We start from the raw sequence: 21692 nt of genomic DNA on the forward strand, positions 1-21692 counted from the left end.
GTGAAGGGAATTAATTGTGCATATTCCTTTGGAAGTCTAAATTCTTTTGCTGAATCTGTCATCTAAAGCCACATGGCTTTGCCTGGAGAACTTGTGATGCATAGGGAAGGGGAGGAGCATATGGAACTGTCAAGTCTTAGTTGTTGCTCTATAGTAGAACATAGCTACAACTAGATGTAACATGTCAAATAGTACCAGTCCTTTTCATCTTCAGAATAAGAGGCAGGTGTAAAATGTCATCCGGTAATTCTTTCTTTCAAGAGATAAAAAGGTCTTTGGGAAAAAAGGAGAAACAAAAACAGGGAATATGTCAAGTAGTTGTCCTTTTTATTGAGAGAGAGAAACTAAATAATAGTTCTTTCAATGGAAAGATAAAAGGTTTTCGGTGAAGAAAAGGAAAATTATCAAAATTTACCTAAGAGATTAACTATCAGACTTTTTTTTTTTTTTTCTAGCCAATAACTATTCGACATTTTGACTAGATTTTTTTTTTTTACTTGTTTCAAAAATCGGATCAAAATATGAATATTCTTGAATTGGAATAGTTGAAAATGAGTAAAATGTCAAATAATTAATGATATATTTGCTCTGAGAAGATTGAACCATGGGTTCCAAATGTTAGATTTAAGAGGGGGAGATGGAGAGAGAGATTTATATATTTTTATAAGGAAAAGAGAGAGAGATTTACAGATTTGTATAAGTGAGAGAGATAGATAGAGATAGAGAGAGAGCCTCGTATGGAGAGAAATATGAGGTCTCTTTCTGTAAAAAAAAAATAAAAGGGTGTTTGTAGATGCCATATCTTTGGTACAAAACAAAATGTTGTTACGAGAGATGTAAGAATTCCATAGAACATTTTGGGTTCAAAATTGATGATGAGAAATAGATCCCGAACCCAAGATTGAAAGAAAGATGGGGAATTGTAACTAGGCAATTAATGAGCAATATACTTTTTTTTTTATTTTTTTTTTAAGGGCCTGTTTGGCTACCTGGATTTTAAGACATGGATTCCTAAGATCTTGGATTTTGCCAAAATCTACCATTTGGATTGTTTAATGACTAGGATACTTAAAATCAGAAAAATCATAATCATGTAAATAAGACCTACTTTTCCATGATTTCATTTCCACACCAAAAATTGTTTTTTTGCATTTTCAAGGCGCATGGATTTCACTCATTCGTTCCCTGAACCCGAAACATAGGGAGCATTTGGTAGGTATGAAAATTCTTGAGAGAGAAAGTACTTAAATTTTTTAAAGAGAGGAACTATCTCAAAATATTTAGAGAAAAAAACTATATCAAATTTTAACTTTTAGAGAGAGAAAGTATGTAAAAATTTTAGAGAGAGAACATATGCTTTTTTTTAAAGAAGAGAGAGAAAGTATGTTAAAATTTTAGAGGCAAAAAGTACCAAATTTTTTTTTTGAGATGAACTATCTCAAATTTTAACTTTTAGAGAGAGAAAGTATGTTAAAATTTAGAGAGGAAGTACTTTAAAATTTTAGAGAGAGAAAGTACCAAGTTTTTTAAAAGAGATGAACTATCTCAAAATTTTAGAGAGAGAAACTATCTCAAATTTTAACTTTTAGAGAGACAGTATATTAAAATTTAAGAAAGAGAAAGTATGTTAAAATTTTAGAGAGAGAAATTACAATTTTTTTTAGAGAGATAAACTATCTCAAAATTATAGAGAAAGAAACTATCTCAAATTTTAAGTTTTAAACAGAAACTATCATATTTTAGAGAGAGAAAGTGTATGCAACTTTTTAGAGAGAGAAACTATCTTAATTTTCTAGAGAGATACTATTTCAAACTTTTAGAGAGAAAAAATCTCATATTTTAATTTTTAGAGAGAGAAACCATATCAAATCTTAGGTTTTAGAGAGAGAAAGTATTCTTAAAATTGTAGAGAGAGAAATCATTTTTAAAATTGTAGAGAGAGAAAGTATTCTTAAACTTTTAGAGAGAAATTATTATAAATTTTAAAAGGAGAAACTGCCAACAAAATTTAGAGAGAGAAATATCTCATTTTTTTTTAGAGAAACTACTTTGAATTTTGTGTTTTAGAGAGAAACTATCTCGAATTTGAAATTTTAGAGAGAGAAAATATATTAAAATTTTAAAGATAAAAATTATATGAAATTTTTGAGAAAGAAACTACCTAAAACATTTTAGAGGTAGAAACTATCTCAAAATTTTTGGAGCGAGAAACTATTGCAAAATTAATGTTTTAGAGAGAGAAAGTATTTTAAAATATTGGAAGGATAAACTATATCAAATTTTAGATAGAGAAAATGCATAAAATTTTTAGAGAGAAAAACAATCTCAAATTTTTTTTAAGAGAAACTATTTCAAAATTTAAGTTTTAACGAGAGAAAGTATACCAAAATTTGCACCGTATCAAAATTTAAAGAGAAACAATCTCAAAACTTGAAGTTTTAGAGAAAAAAAGCATATTAAAATTTAAGAGAGTAACTGTATCAAATCTTAGAGAGAGAAAGTACATAAAAATTTAGAAAATAAACTATTGCAAAAAAAATTAGAGAGAAATTATATCAAATTTTAGCTTTTAGAAAGAGAAAATATCTTAAAATTTGAGAGAACAACTATATCATATTTTAGAGAGTGAAACTGCTTAAAAATATTTAGAAAGAGAAACGTTCTCAAAATTATTGAAAAAGGGAACTATCTCAAGTTTTAAGTTTTAGAGATAGAGTATCTTAAAATTTAGGAAGCGAAACTATATTAAATTTTAGAGAGAGTAAAGCACCTAAAAATTTAGAAAGAGCAATTATCTCAAAAATTTTAAATAGACACTTTCAAATTTTTAATTTTGGATAGAAAGCATATTAAAGTTTAGAGAGAGAAACCATATTAAATTTTAGAGATAGAAACTATCTCAAAATTTATATAAATACACTATCCTAAATTTTGAGTTTTAGAGAGCAAAGTATATAAAAATTTTAGAGAGAGAAATTGTATTACCAAACAATGGACATGGAAGTGATTGCAAAGAATCCATGAATTTTATATAGTTTATCCAAACAAGAGATTTGAAGAATTCATAACAAAAATTCTTGATATTGAAAATCTATACATTTCGTTAGGATTTCAAATATCTAAGATTCCTAATTTCTTCCTATCCAAACGGGTCCTTAAGGAATTTGATTGCAACAAAAATTTCAGGTTCCAACCTAGCTATAACTTGGAAAAAAATTAAGAACTTTGATTTATTATGGGGAGATAGCATGAGAATTTATGTGAGAAGTGTTTTTGAATAGTTCAACAGGGAATCGAATTTGTTTAACGACAGGAATCAAACTTGAGATATAATGTTGTTAATGTCATTTCTTAATCGGTCAAGCCCAAACGTAACATTTTTAATATAAGAATTTAATGTGAGAGGGACACCAAGAGTAAAACTATATTATGAAGAGAGGTAGGTTGCTTACAACCTCATTTGTGACTTCTACTGTACGGTGGGACTTGCCAAACTTGTATAATGTGGCGCCAATCTTCTCTCTCTCTCATCATCCAACCCATTGATTAAAGCATGCAATTTGTGTAAGGTACCAATCTTAAATAATCAAAGTAAAGCACACCGAAAAAGATGAAATTCTGATGTCGAAAACCTCTAAGATAGTATAAAATATATTTTCAGTCTTAAACCTCTAAATATGGTGCATATCAAACTTATCTATATACACTTGAAAATCTTAAAATTATGTGGTAAAAACAATGTGTTACAAGATGCTTTATTTTAAAAAAATAAAATCATCATCATCATCATCATCATCATCATCATCATCATCATCATCATCATCATCATCATCATCATCATCATCATCATCATCATCATCATCATCATCATCATCATCATCATCATCATCATCATCATCATCATCATCATCATCATCATCAAAATTGGAGGGTTACCCAAACAACCTTTTTCAAAGGACTTTTGAGGTGCGCCCCAATTTGTAAGGGCCCTAATAAACTTTTTCCTTGATTAAATTGTGACGACCATTGCAACATAGTGGCCATGGTGATGTGGACCATGATATACTTTCTTTAGCCGATACATTAAAGAGTAACGGATCATATTGCCCATTGCAATACCAGACCATCATGGCATTTAAATACGTTTGGGAGTTCTTTGAGATTTTGTTTTGTTTTTTATTGTTTTTTCTATTAATCATGCCATTTGGGTTCCTTAAGAATTTTGTGTCCTATTATTTTGATTTTGTTTTATTATATTTATGTTTAATTTATTAAACTCAAAGTTCGATTTTGTACTTCTTTGCTCATGTTTCTCTACAACTTTTTCTGATCTCCGAGGTCGTATCGAGCCAAATTTAGGGCATTGCGATCTTGACTCGACAAACTTTCCAATGGCATATGGAAATTCACGATCAGGCCTCTCTCTCTCTCTATTTTTAGTGATTCCTTCTTTTGTGCAACACATAGGTTTATGAAAAAGACAGAAGGTACATAGATGAAGAGAAATTTTTTTAGATTTTTGGGACGATCCTTTTACTAACATCTCTCTTGATGATCATCTCTCCATCTAATAGTGTCTATTAGGTCTATTTTAGAAAACTCCCTTGATCCCCACTTTTTTAAAGGGAAAAAGTTTATATAAGTACGAGGCTCTAACAATCAAATTTGGGCGCACCTAAAAAATTTCACTAGAAGAGGTTGTTTTGATGCATAAGTATCCTCAAATTAATAATCTCGACTTCAAGATGTATGGATATGAGAAAAAAAATGGATTTCAAGTTTTGGACATAGTGCATCTTGTAATGCAGTTATGGACGGTCAATTTTCAAGATTTTTAAGCTTAGATCTGTTTGATCTACACTGTTGTTTAAGCTTTAAGTTTTATAATTAAAGATGAAAATATATTTTAAGGCTATCACAAAGATTTTCAGTATTAAACCACATTTCTCGACATTATTTGAAGGTGCGTTTTGGTTTATTGTTTGGAGCCTCGGCCTTATACAAACTGCACCCTTTGTAAATATTTCTCAATGAATTTTATCATAATACATAGACAGAGAAGTATACAAAGTGACCATTTATTTTTAGTAAAAAGATGTTACAATTATTCTGGTCCATCAAATTTCAAATCGGATGGTTGTAAGAGTGCCATTGACTAAACTCAAGGTTCAAAAAAAAAAAAAAAAAAATCTTAAACTTTATGACACACTCCGAACCATCGGATTTGAAATCTAATGGCTACAAGTAATTGTGATCTTGTAACATCGATAAATGGTCTTATGATATACAAACCCAATGCATAGTTCCTTTAGATGAGTTCATAATCACTCCTACATTCATCTTAATGATTTAAAAATTGGAATCGAGTTGACCAGTGTCTGATTAAGATGTGACCCATCGAGATGAACAAAATTAAAAAAGAATTGATGCATTAGAGGAATTCCTCGGTTTCTAGATGAGGAATCGTCTGAAGAATCTGATCCTCCTCATGCTATTCCAAATTGTATTGGCGATTTAATTTTTTTTAGAATATTGGATTGGCGATTATTAAATTATTTAACTTTCACTTTTTGGCTCCAACATTTTTTCTACACCTCTCCAATAATAAATAAATACAAGAGATAAATAATATAATTTATTTAATAATCTCATAAATAAATCTTAAGAGTGCACAAATAAACACAAGAATCATCCATTCAAATGAATGCAAGAGATAAACAATGAAACTTATTTAATAATCTCATACATAAAGTCTAGGAGTACACTCATATGCTAGAATCACCCATTCATTTCATTATTGTGGAGCTAACACAAATAAATGTTAAAATCACCCATTTATTTTTAGTTTTTGGGTAAATCAGTGGGGAGAAGGCCCCACCCAAATCACCCATTTATTTACCTATCACAAAACTTCCTCTTTCCTTTTCTTCAACCTACGAATCCACTCTCTCTTAGTGGATTTCCTTAGGTTTGATAGCTACTAACATCGTTCTTATTTAAAGAAATAAGATGTCTTATTTTTGCAGATAATATCAATATTATCCATCATTCTTAATTATCTTAAAATAAATTTTATTGCACATACCAATGAAGCTGAATCAGAAGTTCTATATGATAAATGTAGGACGAGCTTTGTTATATGGGACAGAATATTAGGCAGTCAAATACCTATAAAATGAGTATAGTGGAGATGATGATGTTGAGATGGATGAGTGGCAAGACAAGAAGAGATAGAATTCGAAATGAATACATTCGAAAAAATTTAGGTATAACACCAATAGCAGATAAGATGAGAGACAATAGACTTAGGTGGACTGACAATGTGTGGTATAGACTCAATACAATATCTATTAGGAGATACGAGTTAATTCAAGTGGAAGGCCAAAAAATGACAAGGGATAGGCCTAAAAGAACATGGTTGGAAGTAGTGAGAAAAAATACGAAGACTTGTAGTCTCGTTGAGGGTATGCTCCTTAATAGAGTAGAATGGAGAACCACGATTGATATAGCCGACCCCAATTAGTTGTGAAAAAGATTTGACATTGATGATGATGATGATTGAAATTTAGAAAATAATATCTACACTCATCAAGAGTAATGCTATCTATGAAAACTAAAAGTTAAATATGCTGAAAATTTTCTTAAGCACAATTTATAGGATCCTCAAATAATATCTACACAAATCAGGAGTAAGACTATCTATGAAAACTAAGAATTAAATATTTTGAATTTTTTTTTTTATGTAAGTTATAATTATAATAACTCTAATACTTCACATTGGGAAGCCTTTGGCGGTCCACATTAGAAAAGCAAGAAAATAGAAGACCATGAGTACATGTCGTATTTTAATTTTAATATTTCTTTGTGTATTACGGGAAAAAATTTAAATAAGGTTACAACCTATATTCCAATAGTTACGATTGCAACTTTCTTCACCATCCAATAAAATAAACGGTGGATATTTAAAAAAAAAAGGACAGAAGGGAAGCTGAAAAATGGGAAATTCTGGTTGCCCATTTTCAATTTCCCTCCAAATTATCTCTTTAATCCTCTTGGAAGTCTCTTTCTTCATCGTCACGTTCATCACATAACCTCTTAATATCTCTCGCTAGAATGGAAAAAACCCTATTGAGAGAGAGGTATAAAGAGAGAAAATTGAATGAGAGCATTACGGCAAGGATTAGAAAAGGTCTTAGCAGTTTAAAGAGAGAAGGTTGAGAGAGGGTATAAAGAGAGAAGATTGAGGGAAATGGGAGGAGCATATCAAAGAAAAATAGAGAGAGAGGTACAAAGAGAGAGAAGATTGAATGAGAGCATTAGCACTAGGGTTAGAAAAAGTCCTCTGAGCATTTGCTGCCATTCGAAATTAACCTAAGCCAATGAGGATTTACAAAATTCGAGAAAAGTTAAATGCCTCTCTTTGATGGCATTTGTTGTCATTCGAAACCATCTGCATCCATTGCAATTCCAACACCTCAACTGAGCCGTCTCTTTATTGCATGTTTTGGAGTTCGAAATCCGGAGTGATCTTTTTAGGCATTTATTTTTTTGCTCTAATGAAGAATTTTTCCCCAAATCAATTATTTTGTGTCACACCTCAAGAATTTACAATACTATTATTCCTGAGAAGTGACAGACAAAACATATATACATCTATTGATAGGACAAATTTACAGTGACGAGGTCTTACATAGTAAATAAAGAAAGCTAGCACAACAACAGTATCTTCCAAGGTTGATCTTGACTAGCACTCAAAATAAATCCGTAGTTATCCTGAAAAAATGTTTACCATAGTTTGATGAGTTTGGCTACTCAGTAAGTGATCATCATAATAATAAAAATAATCATGATTGAAAGATATCAATATTTTCCAAAATGAGATCTATTAACAAAAATGCATCAACAGTTTCACTTTCAATAAATGCAAGTAATTGAAATGCTTATAAAACTTTTAACGGCAGTACATAATTCAAAGGATTTCACAAAATACCCTACTGGCATCCCAAGTAGGTCACCTATATACCCATCAGCGTCCTGATGGGTCCACTTAATCCCTATCGGCGTCCCAGATAGGTCCACTTAATCCCTGCAGGTCCACTTATACCTCATCGGCGTACCGGATGAGTCCACTTAATCCCTACCGGCGTCCCAGATAGGTCCACTTATACCTCACCGGCGTACCGGATGAGTCCACTTGTATACTTAAATTATTTCTAAATCTCTTTAAACATTTGGAAGCAGCAATATCATGTACTCAACATATCACTGAAACCATTAATATGAATTTCACTTAAACCATTAATAACAGTCACTCTCTATAATATTTCAAAAATAACCAATCAAATATTTTGGGCTCAAATTTAGAAAGGTAGCAGTTTGTAAAGGTATTCTAGCATAATTGCCAATTTGATATGTATAGAAAAACTCTTATAAAAATTCAAGAATACGGAATTATCACAATTTATGGAATATCAATTCAAAAATAAACATTTCACAACAATACGATAATCAATTGCAAAAATGTCAATTTTTAAATAATAAGGCAGTCATTTGCACATGAATTTTACAATGTCTAAATATTCAAAACAGTAGAAAGAAATATCACAATTTTACTAAAAGAAGAAATATCACATTTATTTCTAACAATAGACAAGAAAAATGAATAAATTTATTTTTCTAATTTACAGCATTCAAAATTTCTAACATAGATAAAATATCACAATTTTTATAAAAAGATTATTTTTCAAGATAATGAGGTCACGTGCGCATAAAAATTATCGCGCCTAAAATTCATGATAATAAGCAGAAATAATTATTTCATTTTATTTTTTTAAAAAGAATGGATTATTTTTCGAGACAATGAGGTCACTTACACACAAAACTGATAAAATAAAGATCCTAGACGGAAATATCACTATTTATTAAAAATAGACTATTTTTCGGAAAGACGATGTCACTTACACACAATTATTTGAGAGGGAGCTTCCGATAAAAAAATTCGGTTCGAGAGAGAAGTTCACTGTGTTTCGACTAGAGAGAGAGATCTCAAATTTTTGTTTTAGGGTGGGAGTGCTCACATCCCTTATTTAAATTCTTATAACGTATTATTATATTGTTTTATTACGCTCTACCTCATACCTGAGGTGTCGCGTTAAAAGCAGACTTTTATCGTACGAAAACCACGTCCGCTAAAGGACGTTGCCAGCTGCAAGCAGCAGGAGGCAAAAGCAGGCAAAAGAAAAAAGTAAAGGAAAGGCAAATCTTTTGAAAATAGTGATGGTCCTCAAGGACCATCATATTCAAACAGAACATCACCTATTTAAAAGCATATTTTCTCGTTTTTTTTTTTTTTTTTTTTTTTTTTTTTTTTTTTATGAAATTTTAGGATTGTTACATTCTTCCCTCCTTAAAGAAATTTAGTCCTCTAAATTTGTGTACCTGATTACTGAAAAAGATAGGGGTATTTTTCTCTGATTTCGTCTTCTCGTTCCCAAGTCGACTCTTCTCTTGAATAGTACTGTCATAATACACGGACTAAAGGAATCTCCTTGTTACGCAACACTTGCACCCTTCTATCCAGTATCAAAATTGGCTGCTCAATGAAGGATAGGTCCTTCCTGATCGGTAAAGGTTCATATTTTAAGATATGGGATGGGTCGGGCTGATATTTTCGTAGTGAAGATACATGAAAAACATTATGGACATTTGCCAATTCGGGTGGTAAGGCAAGTCTATAAGCGACACCTCCAATTCTTTCCAGGATTTCAAATGGTCCGATGTAACGTGGGCTCAACTTTCCTTTCTTGCCGAATCTCATAATACCCTTTATTGGTGAGATTTTTAGGAAAACTCGATCACCTTCTTCAAATTCAAGATCTCTCCTTCGGTTATCGGCATAACTCTTTTGCCGACACTGAGCTGTCTTGAGCCTTTCACGAATTAATGTTATTTTATCTGTGGTTATCTGGACAATTTCGGGCCCCAAAAGCTTTCTTTCACCAACCTCGTCCCAACATATGGGTGACCTGTATTTCTTTCCATACAGGGCTTCATATGGTGCCATCTGAATACTGGCTTGGAAGCTATTATTATAAGCAAACTCAATCAGGGGTAAATGGTCATCCCAGCTTCCTGTAAGGTCAATAACACAGGCCCTCAGCATATCTTCTAAGATTTGGATGGTCCTCTCCGATTGTCCATCAGTTTGGGGGTGAAAGGCAGTACTAAAGGTGAGTCTCGTCCCCATGGCTGACTGTAGTCTAGCCCAAAATTTAGAAGTAAACCGAGTATCCTTGTCCGATACAATACTGATAGGAACTCCATGCAACCGCACTATTTCCTTAATGTACAGCTGAGCTAGTCGATCCAAAGTATACGTCGTGCGAATCGGTAGAAAGTGGGCAGCTTTGGTTAACCGATCCACAATGACCCAAATGCTATCATGTCCTGAATTTGTTCTAGGCAAGCCAGAGACAAAATCCATAGAGATGTGCTCTCATTTCCATTCTGGCACTGGTAAAGGTTGCAACAACCCAACGGGCCTTTGATGTTCAGCTTTTACTTGCTGGCATGTTAGGCATGTAGACACAAATAGTGCTACCTCTTTTTTCATATTATTCCACCAAAAGGTTTTCTTCAGGTCCTGATACATTTTAATACTTTCGGGATGTATCGTATAACGAGAATGATATGCTTCTTCTAAGATAGCTTTCTTTACACTCTCATCATTCGGGACACAAACCCGACCTTTGAATCTTAGCAAATCCTCACTACATATAGAGAATTCATCTCTCTTTCCTTGCTTCACCTCTTCTATAATTGTTATAAGTTGATGGTCTTTCTTTTGTGCCAATCGAATCTGTTGGATTAATTGGGGTTCCGCCTTAATATTGGCAATCATACTTACCATACCATTAATGGACGGAGTTGGATGCCAATCCACTATTTCCTCTAACAATCGCATTTCTTGGATCATTAGATGAGCTAAGATTCCCGTAGATTTTCTACTTAGAGCGTCGACCACAACGTTAGCTTTTCCTGAATGATAATGGATTGTACAATCATAATCTTTTAAGAAATCCATCCATCTTATCTGCCGCATATTTAAATCCTTCTGAGAGAAAAGGTATTTCAAACTCTTATGATCCGTGTATATTACGAATTGCTCACCATATAGATAATGCCTCCACATTTTTAAAGCGAATACTATTGCAGCTAGCTCCAAATCATGAATTGGATATTTTTTCTCATATTCTTTCAACTGTTTGGATGCATATGCCACTACTTTCCCATATTGCATTAATACACAACCCAAACCTTTATGTGAAGCATCACTATAAATCACAAATCCCCCACTCCCCTCAGGAATAGTTAAAATAGGTGCTGAAGTTAATCGAACTTTTAGTTCTTGAAAACTCTCCTCACATTCACTTGTCCACTCAAATTTGACATTTTTCTGTGTCAATCGAGTCAATGGGATTGCGATTCCAGAAAATCCTTCTACAAATTTTCTGTAATATCCTGCCAATCCCAAAAAGCTTCGAACTTCATTCACATTACTTGGTTGTTTCCAATTAACAACGGCTTCAACCTTTGAAGGATCAACTGATAGACCTTCTTTTGATATGACATGTCCTAAAAATGTCACTTGTTCAAGCCAAAATTCACATTTACTAAGTTTGGCATACAATTTATTTTCTCTTAATATTTGCAATACCATTCTTACATGCTGCTCATGTTCCTTCTGATTCTTGAAATAAATTAAAATATCATCGATGAATACCACAATAAATTTATCCAAAAAGGGCCTAAAGATTCAATTCATCAAATCCATAAATGCAGCCGGTGCATTAGTTAATCCAAAAGGCATAACTAAAAATTCATAATGGCCATACCTTGTTCTGAAAGCTGTCTTGAGTATATCTTCACCTTTAATCTTAAGCTGATGGTATCCAGATCTAAGATCAATTTTTAAAAACACTTGTGATCCTTGTAATTGATCAAATAAATCATCAATTCTAGGTAATGGATACTTATTTTTCACTGTCACTTGGTTCAACTGTCTATAATCAATACACAATCTCATAGTCCCATCTCTCTTTTTGACAAACAGTATTGGAGCACCCCAAGGTGACACACTGGGCCTGATAAAACCTTTATCTAATAATTCTTCCAATTATTGTTTCAGTTCTTTAAGTTCTGCAGGAGCCATTCTGTAAGGTGCCTTAGAAATTGGTGCTACCCCTGGCAATAATTCAATGGAGAATTCAATTTCCCTGTCAGGCGGTAATCCTGGCAATTCTTCAGAAAAAACGTCGGGAAATTCTCGGATAACCGGAGTGGTATCCAAATTTATTTCTTCCTTCCTATCTTCTTTGATATAGGCAAGAAAGCCTTGACACCCTTTTCGAAGGAGGCGATTAGCTCGAATACAAGAGATTAAATATGATGGGGAGTCTTCTTTGACACCATTGAAGTAAAATACTGGTTGATTCGGAATACTAAAGGTAACAATTTTCTTATAATAATCAATACTTGCATGGTATGCAGAGAGCCAATTCATTCCTAAGAGTACATCAAAATCTTGAATTTCCAGGAGTATTAAATCAACCAACAGTTCCTTTTCTTCTATCTTTATTACACATGATTTGTACACTATATTGGTATTAATTGAATCTCCCATCGGTGTGGCTACCTTTAGAATGTATTCTAATTGTTCTGGTTCTACCTTTAAGTGGCATGCAAAGTGTTGTGACACAAATGAATGAGTAGATCCAGGATCAATCAAAACATGAGCTACTTTTTGGAAGATAGTAAGAGTACCTTGGATCACTGATTTTGAGGCCTGAGCGTCTTGCTCGGTAATCGCAAATACTCTTCCCTTCATCTGAGGCTTTGGAGCTATCTCTCCCTGCTTTGGAAGCTGTTGTGTCTGTAAGCTAGGACATTGTTTAATCTGGTGTCCCAATTTTCCACATTTAAAACAGGCTCCGGTATTCCAATAACAATGGCTTGATCCATGATTTTTCCCACATTTTCTACATGGTTCTATTGGGTTTTGAAATGGCGAGGGCCTTGGCTTCTTGTTTGGCCTTTCAAACTGTTGTCGATTAGATGATGTAGGTCTAACATGACTGTTCTGATTTTTCGTCTTTTGGTAATCTTCAAAATCTTTTTCGACAATTTGGGCACGATCCACTATTTCAGCATAAGTTCTTAATTTCAAGACTGATATTCTGCTTCTAATAGCTGGCCTGAGACCCCTTTCAAATTTCTTCACCTTTCTTGCCTCATTATTAATCATATGCGGTGCAAACCTGGCCAATTCAGTAAACTTGGCCTCGTACTGTGCTACTGTCTTATTTCCTTGGATTAATTCTAGAAATTCCATTCTTTTTGGTCTCGAATAAAATCTGGGAAATATTTTTCATTAAATGCCTCTAGAAATACTTCCCAAGTCAAGGTTTTATTTTCTTTTACCAATACTCCTTTTGCCATTCGCCACCAGTGTTGTGCCTCACCTTCTAACATAAAAACTGCCAAGGCCACCTTCCTATCATCAGGACATTCCATAACCTCGAATATTTTTTTCAATTGCATAATCCATCCCTCGGCTTCCAGTGGGTTTACAGCACCCTTAAAAGAAGGTGGGTTTAATTTCTTAAATTGTTCGATATTACTCCCACCATTTCCTGTAACTGACTGCCTGGGTGGATTGTTGTTTTCCATCTGATGTTGCATTAGAGCAACCATATTTTCTAAGGCTTTGTGAATTCCTTCCATATTGGCTTCAGCCATTCTGGATCTTGACTTTATCCCGGTCTGTACACACAGTAAATGTGATTTTAAGTACATTTTTTTTAAATTTCCTAAGGATCTTAAACCTATTGCTCTGATACCATAATTGTCACACCCCAAGAATTTACAATACTATTATTCCTGAGATGTGACGGACAAAACATATATACAGCTATTGATAGGACAAATTTACAGTGGCGAGGTCTTACATAGTAAATAAAGAAAGCTAGCACAACAACAGTATCTTCCAAGGTTGATCTTGACTAGCACTCAAAATAAATCCATGTTATCCTGAAAAAATGTTTACCATAGTTTGATGAGTTTGGCTACTCAGTAAGTGATCATCATAATCCTAAAAATAATCATGATTGAAAGATATCAATATTTTCCAAAATGAGATCTATTAACAAAAATGCATCAACAGTTTCACTTTCAATAAATGCAAGTAATTGAAATGCTTGTAACACTTTTAACGGCAGTACATAATTCAAAGGATTTCACAAAATACCTTACTGGCGTCCCAAGTAGGTCACCTATATACCCCATCAGCGTCCTGATGGGTCCACTTAATCCCTATCGGCGTCCCAGATAGGTCCACTTATACCTCACCGGCGTACCGGATGAGTCCACTTAATCCCTACCGGCGTCCCAGATAGGTCCACTTATACCTCACCGGCGTACCGGATGAGTCCACTTGTATACTTAAATTATTTCTAAATCTCTTTAAACATTTGGAAGCAGCAATATCATGTACTCAACATATCACTGAAACCATTAATATGAATTTCACTTAAACCATTAATAACAGTCACTCTCTATAATATTTCAAAAATAACCAATCAAATATTTTGGGCTCAAATTTAGAAAGGTAGCAGTTTGTAAAGGTATTCTAGCATAATTGCCAATTTGATATGTATAGAAAAACTCTTATAAAAATTCAAGAATACGGAATTATCACAATTTATGGAATATCAATTCAAAAATAAACATTTCACAACAATACGATAATCAATTGCAAAAATGTCAATTTTTAAATAATAAGGCAGTCATTTGCACATGAATTTTACAATGTCTAAATATTCAAAACAGTAGAAAGAAATATCACAATTTTACTAAAAGCAGAAATATCACATTTATTTCTAACAATAGACAAGAAAAATGAATAAATTTATTTTTCTAATTTACAGCATTCAAAATTTCTAACATAGATAAAATATCACAATTTTTATAAAAAGATTATTTTTCAAGATAATGAGGTCACGTGCGCATAAAAATTATCGCGCCTAAAATTCATGATAATAAGCAGAAATAATTATTTCATTTTATTTTTTTAAAAAGAATGGATTATTTTTCGAGACAATGAGGTCACTTACACACAAAACTGATAAAATAAAGATCCTAGACGGAAATATCACTATTTATAAAAAATAGACTATTTTTCGGAAAGACGATGTCACTTACACACAATTATTTGAGAGGGAGCTTCCGATAAAAAAATTCGGTTCGAGAGAGAAGTTCACTGTGTTTCGACCAGAGAGAGAGATCTCAAAATTTTGTTTTAGGGTGGGAGTTCTCACATCCCCTATTTAAATTCTTATAACGTATTATTATATTGTTTTATTACGCTCTACCTCATACCTGAGGTGTCGCGTTAAAAGCAGACTTTTATCGTACGAAAACCACGTCCGCTAAAGGACGTTGCCAGCTGCAAGCAGCAGGAGGCAAAAGCAGGCAAAAGAAAAACGTAAAGGCAAAGGCAAATCTTTTGAAAATAGTGATGGTCCTCAAGGACCATCATATTCAAACAGAGCTGCTTTCTTCTTATTCTTCTTTTGGTATGGTTTCTATGCGGCCAGCCCGCATATTGTAGAAATGTGGGCTTGGCAAATAATATAATCTTTAAATATAATTTGATCCTAATTTTTAGAGGATATATAATCCTTAACATAGAGATCATGAATATGAAAAAATAAAATAAAATTAGAAACAAGAAATAATAATTATATTAAGAAGACATTTGAACCGTTAGTTACACTTGTCTTTAGAAGGACCACCTATTTGCGTCCATCTTTAAGATAGATGATTTATACCTTTGGACCGCATATTATAGCAATGCGGTCCAGCCCGCATGAAACAATTTTCCTTCTTTGGGTATTTTTTTGCCCTAAGGAGGATTCTTTTGTACAACTCAGAGTTTTGGTGCCTCAGAGCAATCCTCTCTCTTCCTTTTTTCTTTTTTTTTTGTTTTATATTTTTTTCCACCTCATTTTGTTCCATGTAAAGCTATTGTACATGCATCCATTGGTTGCTTGAATTTGGTGGATGTTTCTTCTGCCAAAGTCCACTGTTTTGAAAAAACCTTAGGTTCAATCACTAAGGGTATGTTTGACAAAACAAAATTAAAATATTTTAATTTGTGAAAATCTAAATAAAGGCATTGCCTATTTTTCATATATCTAAATTATATATTATCTTAATATGTATCTTTTTGTACATGTTAGACTATCTACCTGTATTTTAGAATTTGAATAATAAGTAACCAAAAATATAAAGAAGAAGAAATGTAATGCCTTGGCTGAATTCAATTAGCAAACCCCAAAAATTGGCAAAACCATGATAAAAAAGCAAAGCAAAACAAAAAATATTTAGGCATGCAGTGCAGGAAAAAAGGAACAATTTCAAGAATACAACAACCAACAATAGGCATTCAGAATCACTGATATAACCAAATAGAATGTGCAATCCAATAATTCAAAAGAATATCTTTTGTACCAACTCCAAATGCAGCAATACTATGAAATCAGTTCCAAAATTCCCACATAATTTCCAATACGCACTCTACAAATAACAAAACAGACAGATACACACACATCTGTTATCTTGTTTCTTCTCTTCAAGAAGGCAAAGACGACATGGCCAAACAATGGAGTCTCAACGATCCACACAAACATCTTCAGAGCAAATCCCGTGATGTTAAGTGCCGGGAAAAAGCAATACAACAACACTCACACAAACACACATGCATACCAGTAATTGTGATTCTTTATTATTTGAACTTGAAGAAAAACACACACCTCACCAGAATAACAAAACAAGTTCACCACCATTTCAAAATTTACATAATTCTTTATTGTTTGAACTTGTTCACAAAGTGGCTCGAGGTGATGAATGGATGCTAACATGACAATTATAACGGACCAAGACAAGGCAATGGCCCTTGCATTAAAAAAAGTATTCTGGAATCCTGACGTCGCTTGTGTAGATGACATATTACACAAAAGATTGAGCAGAAAATTATGCAAGTTAAGTGCTAACATCCATCATTTCATGGGGATTTTATCCAAGTGTATTGACTATTGCCTACTGTCGTGGAATTTGAAGATAAGAGGCGAAGAATGATAGAAAGATATGAATTGATGAACAATTATTGGATGCAGTCTCCATATGAAAGTTGGCATCAATGGATAGATGTATATTTGTAAAATTGCTTCTCTGCTGGCAATAGGACCAATGGAATAAGTGAAATCATAAATAAGGACATTAAGGCATATGTAAATTTTCATACTAACTTCAAGAGTTAATCGACAAAAAGTTTAATGAGGAAAACAATGCAGACTTCAAATTTCATAATGGAATACCAATTATGAAGATTGCCACCTGCAGGGAGAGGCAAATGGCTCAAATTTACACCCCAACTATCTTTAAAAATTTCTTTCAGCTAGAGTTGATGAAAGCCATTGATCTTACTTGTGAAGTGCAAGAAGATGATAGAATGATATTGACTTTCAGTTTGAAAGAATATGCGACAATGCTCTCCTTCCTATACAGTTGCATTCAATAACAATGATGAGAAAGTAACCTGTAGCTACCATCTATATGAGCGCATGGGTATCTTGTAGTCATATGCTTAGGGTATTTGTTTAAAAACATATCTTTGAGTTACCCCAACACTATATAATGAAGCGATGGATAAAGGATGCGACACAAGGGATTGCTCGTGATAGTTATGGAATTCAATTAAAGGCCAATCATGAGAATACTTATTCCATGTGCTACAATGATCTATTTCAATAGTGCAATATGTTATTAGCTAATGAAGGGGTGAGTCCTAGCATATATGAATATGTAAAAATGATTATAGATGAGGCATTCGAAAAGGCTGTTACTAAAGTGGACAAGAAGAAAGCTTCCATAAAACAACAACTCTCTGCTACCCCTAGTAGCCCTACATACTCGGAACACTCGTCCTTTGTGTGGATCCCACCCTTTCTGTAGAACTAATTTTGAGACCTCAAATTTTAGAATGTTAATGGAGAGAAGCCTATAGGTAAATGTAAATGGTCTCAAACTTGTCATGAGGAGTCTAATTGAGAAACACTAACAGAGCAGATTAATGCTGCTTTTACTTGAATTTTCCATTGGACTTGGATATGGTGTTCTGGTTTTGAAAATCGTTATAGCTAGAATTTTAATGGTCATTTCTTGTGATTGTGGATTTTGGCTGTGGCTCTTCATCCATTTGAGTTTCAGAAAGTGAAAATTGGAAACCTCCATTTCAATGGAGTTTTAGGGGGGATGAGAATAGGTTTTTAAGGATTTTCATTATGGTTTCTCTTGTGGAACTATTATTAGCCTGAGTCAATTACAGGGTGGGATTTGTAGAGAAAGACAGAGCATGAGGGAGAAATGAAGAGAGAGGGCGAGGGAAAGATTTGAGCGAGAGAGATTTGGAGGTTTCATTAGAGGGAAAGAGAGAGGGGGGGCTTTGAAGAGAGAGCAAGAGAGAGAGTGTGAGAAAGATTTGGATTTGAAGGGGAAAAGAGAAAGAGAGCATGAGAGAGAGAGAGTTACCTGGTTGACACTTAAAAAACATTGGGGCAATTCATACCCAGATTAGAGTGGGGTTTCAGATGTTTTAGAGAGAGAAATGTAGAAGTCTTTGTTAACGAAGGTTAAAAGCTTTAGACAGAAAGTGATGGGCCGGGGGAGGCCCTTCTTTTGTTGAGATCCTATGTTCGCGTTTAGGATCGCATCTCCAAAGAAACCCAGCTGTGTTCGTTAGAGATGATATAATCAAAGAGAAAGACAAGAGGATTCAATCAGCTGTGATTGTGCCCTTCACGAATATCACCATTGATGTTGAGGAATTTGAGGAATGCGTGAATAGGACATGGACGGATATTCCTAGCCTTTACCAATTGATTCCAGGAGGTAAGTTTATCTATTTTATTGGATCTCGAGATGATGCTTGTAAACTGGTTACTAGAGGTTTTGGAGATTCCAAAGTTCGGATTTAACTTTAGAAAGGTGGTTCCCAGCTCTAGAGACATCCTTGATCAAACCTAGATCGGCTTGGTTCGAGTATCCTTATCATTGTGTGGTCATCAGAAGTACTTAAAGAGGTAGCAAATCTTTGTGGACGTCAGATTAAAATAGACTGGAACCTTACAAGCTATCATTTTCTTATTATTCTGGTAGAGCTTAGCGGTTTGGATTTTTCCAAAGATGGTTTTTAAAATTAGGTGAGTTTGACTTCAATTTTTCCATCACAGAAATTCAGAATGTTGTTGATATTCCTGTGGGGCGGGTCCATACCCTACGCAAAGGTATAATAAGGTGCTTAGAAGGAATGATGGCACTCAACAGTCTGCTGATTCAAGCTCAAGTTGCAACAATGGTGTGCCGAAAGGAGAGAAACATCATCCTCGTTGTAGATCTCAGGGGTTGATTATTTCAAACTATCCATTTACTGCCATGAATTCAATCCAAGGAAAACGTTTAGTCCATAAATGGATTATTAAATATGATGGAAACAAATCTTTTAATTCAAATTTCAAAACTCCATCTTTGGAAATTGTTCCTATTCATTGCCATAACCAATTTGACGTTCCCTATCTTCCCTAAGGACATGTGCATGGGTGTCTCTGTGGCTTGTATCTCTAGTTTGAACAACACGTTGCCTCTGGTTCTTTCAGGTGCACCGTCTTTTTCGCAACTGACATTACACCCCGCCATTGAACCTTCATCAAGCAACCTGGTTCACAACCAAGAAGAAACCATGGACACGATAATTTTACTCAATAGGGCTTCGTCTAAGTTGAATAAAACACCAAAAAAAGGGAAGCTTATTGAAACATCACTTAAGAGGTTATGTTGAGGGTGACAAAGAAGATGATAAGGAGGAGACCGTGCTCTCTTCTTACAGAGAGGAATTCTGACTAGAAAATAGTCATGCCATTCTGGAGGGGCAAAACCAGGAAATCAGGGAGAATACCTTTGAAGAAGCACTGATGGTACTTTCGATTGCCATGAGACTTCCAGGAGAGACTGTTGAAGATGTTACTCATGTTGAAGAGGAATTAAAAGAATGTGACCTTGTGGATAAAAATAACGATTTAGCCTTACTTATTCATCCTATGGAAGTTGGGAGGGTATTGGATGATATGAATGTCGACAATGGTGACTCGTTGGACACCATTATCGATTCCTTGAAGGCAAAGCACAAAGAGGAGATGGAGGAAAGACTGGTTGATAGCAAAGTAAAGAAATATTAAAGAAAAGGAAAGCTTCGAAGCAAACTTGACAATTTGGTGAGTCATATCAACTATAATAGGGGGAAGGTAAAGTTCTCGTAACAAAGCCCAGTCTGAACCAATTTTTTATGCGTCTGTTAGTCCATCTAGGATCACCAAACATGAAGAGAGACATGCGTCTGAAAGAAGATGCTATGTTGGAATGTCAGGGGCCTTAACAATGAGTTCTGCAGGAGAGATGTCCTTTCTTTCTGTTGAAAGGAAAGACCCGATCTTTTGCCGATTCAAGAAATCACAAATAGATGTTTCGACTCTCCGCACAACTGTAATGGTTTAGGGGAGTAGATCTTTGGATTTTTTGGATGTTGATTCTTCTGGCCATTCAGGCGGTACTTGAGTTTTAATGGATCTCTTGATTTTGAATGCTTCTCAGGGCGCTATCTCCCCTAGAAATATCATTGTTTTGTTTCAAGGGCCTATGGACAACTTTTCATACTGTAATAAACTGAATGACAGAAATGGCTTTTTTGATAAAATCTCTTCCGTTCATTATAATCTTAATCTGCCTTGGTGTATGTGTGGGGATTTAAATGTTATACGACAGTCATGTGAATCTTCTTCTTCTCCATGTTCGTCTTCTTGTATGGCTTGTTTGAATCTTTTATTCAACAACATGAAATAATCGGTATTCCTTCCATTGGAACAAATTTTAATTGGTCCAACCATAATTTGCAAGACCTGATTCTTACAAGATTGGACAAATTTTTCGTCTCTTGAGTTTATTAATCGGTTTATGAGAACGAATGTTAAGCCGTTCCTAAGATCTCCTCAGATCACGTGCCATTGTTACTTAACCCCGACGAATTTTCTTCTGGACCTTCTCGTTTTAGGTTTGTGATATCTTGACTCTCAAATATATCTCTTTTAAGCCTTATAAAAGAATTTTGGAAAAACACAAATATTGATGGCTAGAAAGGTTTTCAATTATAAAAAAAATTGCAATTTTTGAAAAGGAAATCATTTTATGGAGGAGAAAATTTGGGGTAATCCGCAAACAAGACTCGGGGAAGCAAAAGGTCATATCGAGGAGCTCGATAATTTGCAATTTATTGGAGGATTCTAAAATCAAGAACAAGTCAGAGAAATAAGTTTATGGGTGGCGCCTTACAATAATCTGTTTAGGCTGGAAGAGCTTCATTGGTAACAAATATCTCATGAACAATAGTTGAGGAAAGGGGATAAAAACACGAAATGTTTCATGCAATTGATAATAATAGGAAGAGACCCAATTTCTATTCAAAACATTCAAATTGAAGGGGTTAATTGTAAAAATAGTTTGGATGTAGAAAATGTTTTGATAGA

At 34.0% G+C, this 21692-nt stretch overlaps 1 long non-coding RNA gene across 1 annotated transcript; it reads left to right on the forward strand.

Annotated features, from left to right (window-relative positions):
- The first annotated feature begins 18024 nt into the window (after positions 1–18024).
- On the forward strand, positions 18025–20956 carry LOC148780032 (uncharacterized). The gene is made up of 2 exons (XR_016042538.1): positions 18025–19199; positions 19350–20956. It is a non-coding gene; the product is annotated as an uncharacterized LOC148780032 (long non-coding RNA).
- The last annotated feature ends 736 nt before the right edge of the window (positions 20957–21692 follow it).

Source organism: Amborella trichopoda, chromosome 10, assembly GCF_054954075.1.
Source record: "Amborella trichopoda isolate Santa Cruz 75 chromosome 10, AtrichopodaSantaCruz75HAP2 v2.0, whole genome shotgun sequence".
Classification (NCBI taxonomy): domain Eukaryota; kingdom Viridiplantae; phylum Streptophyta; class Magnoliopsida; order Amborellales; family Amborellaceae; genus Amborella; species Amborella trichopoda.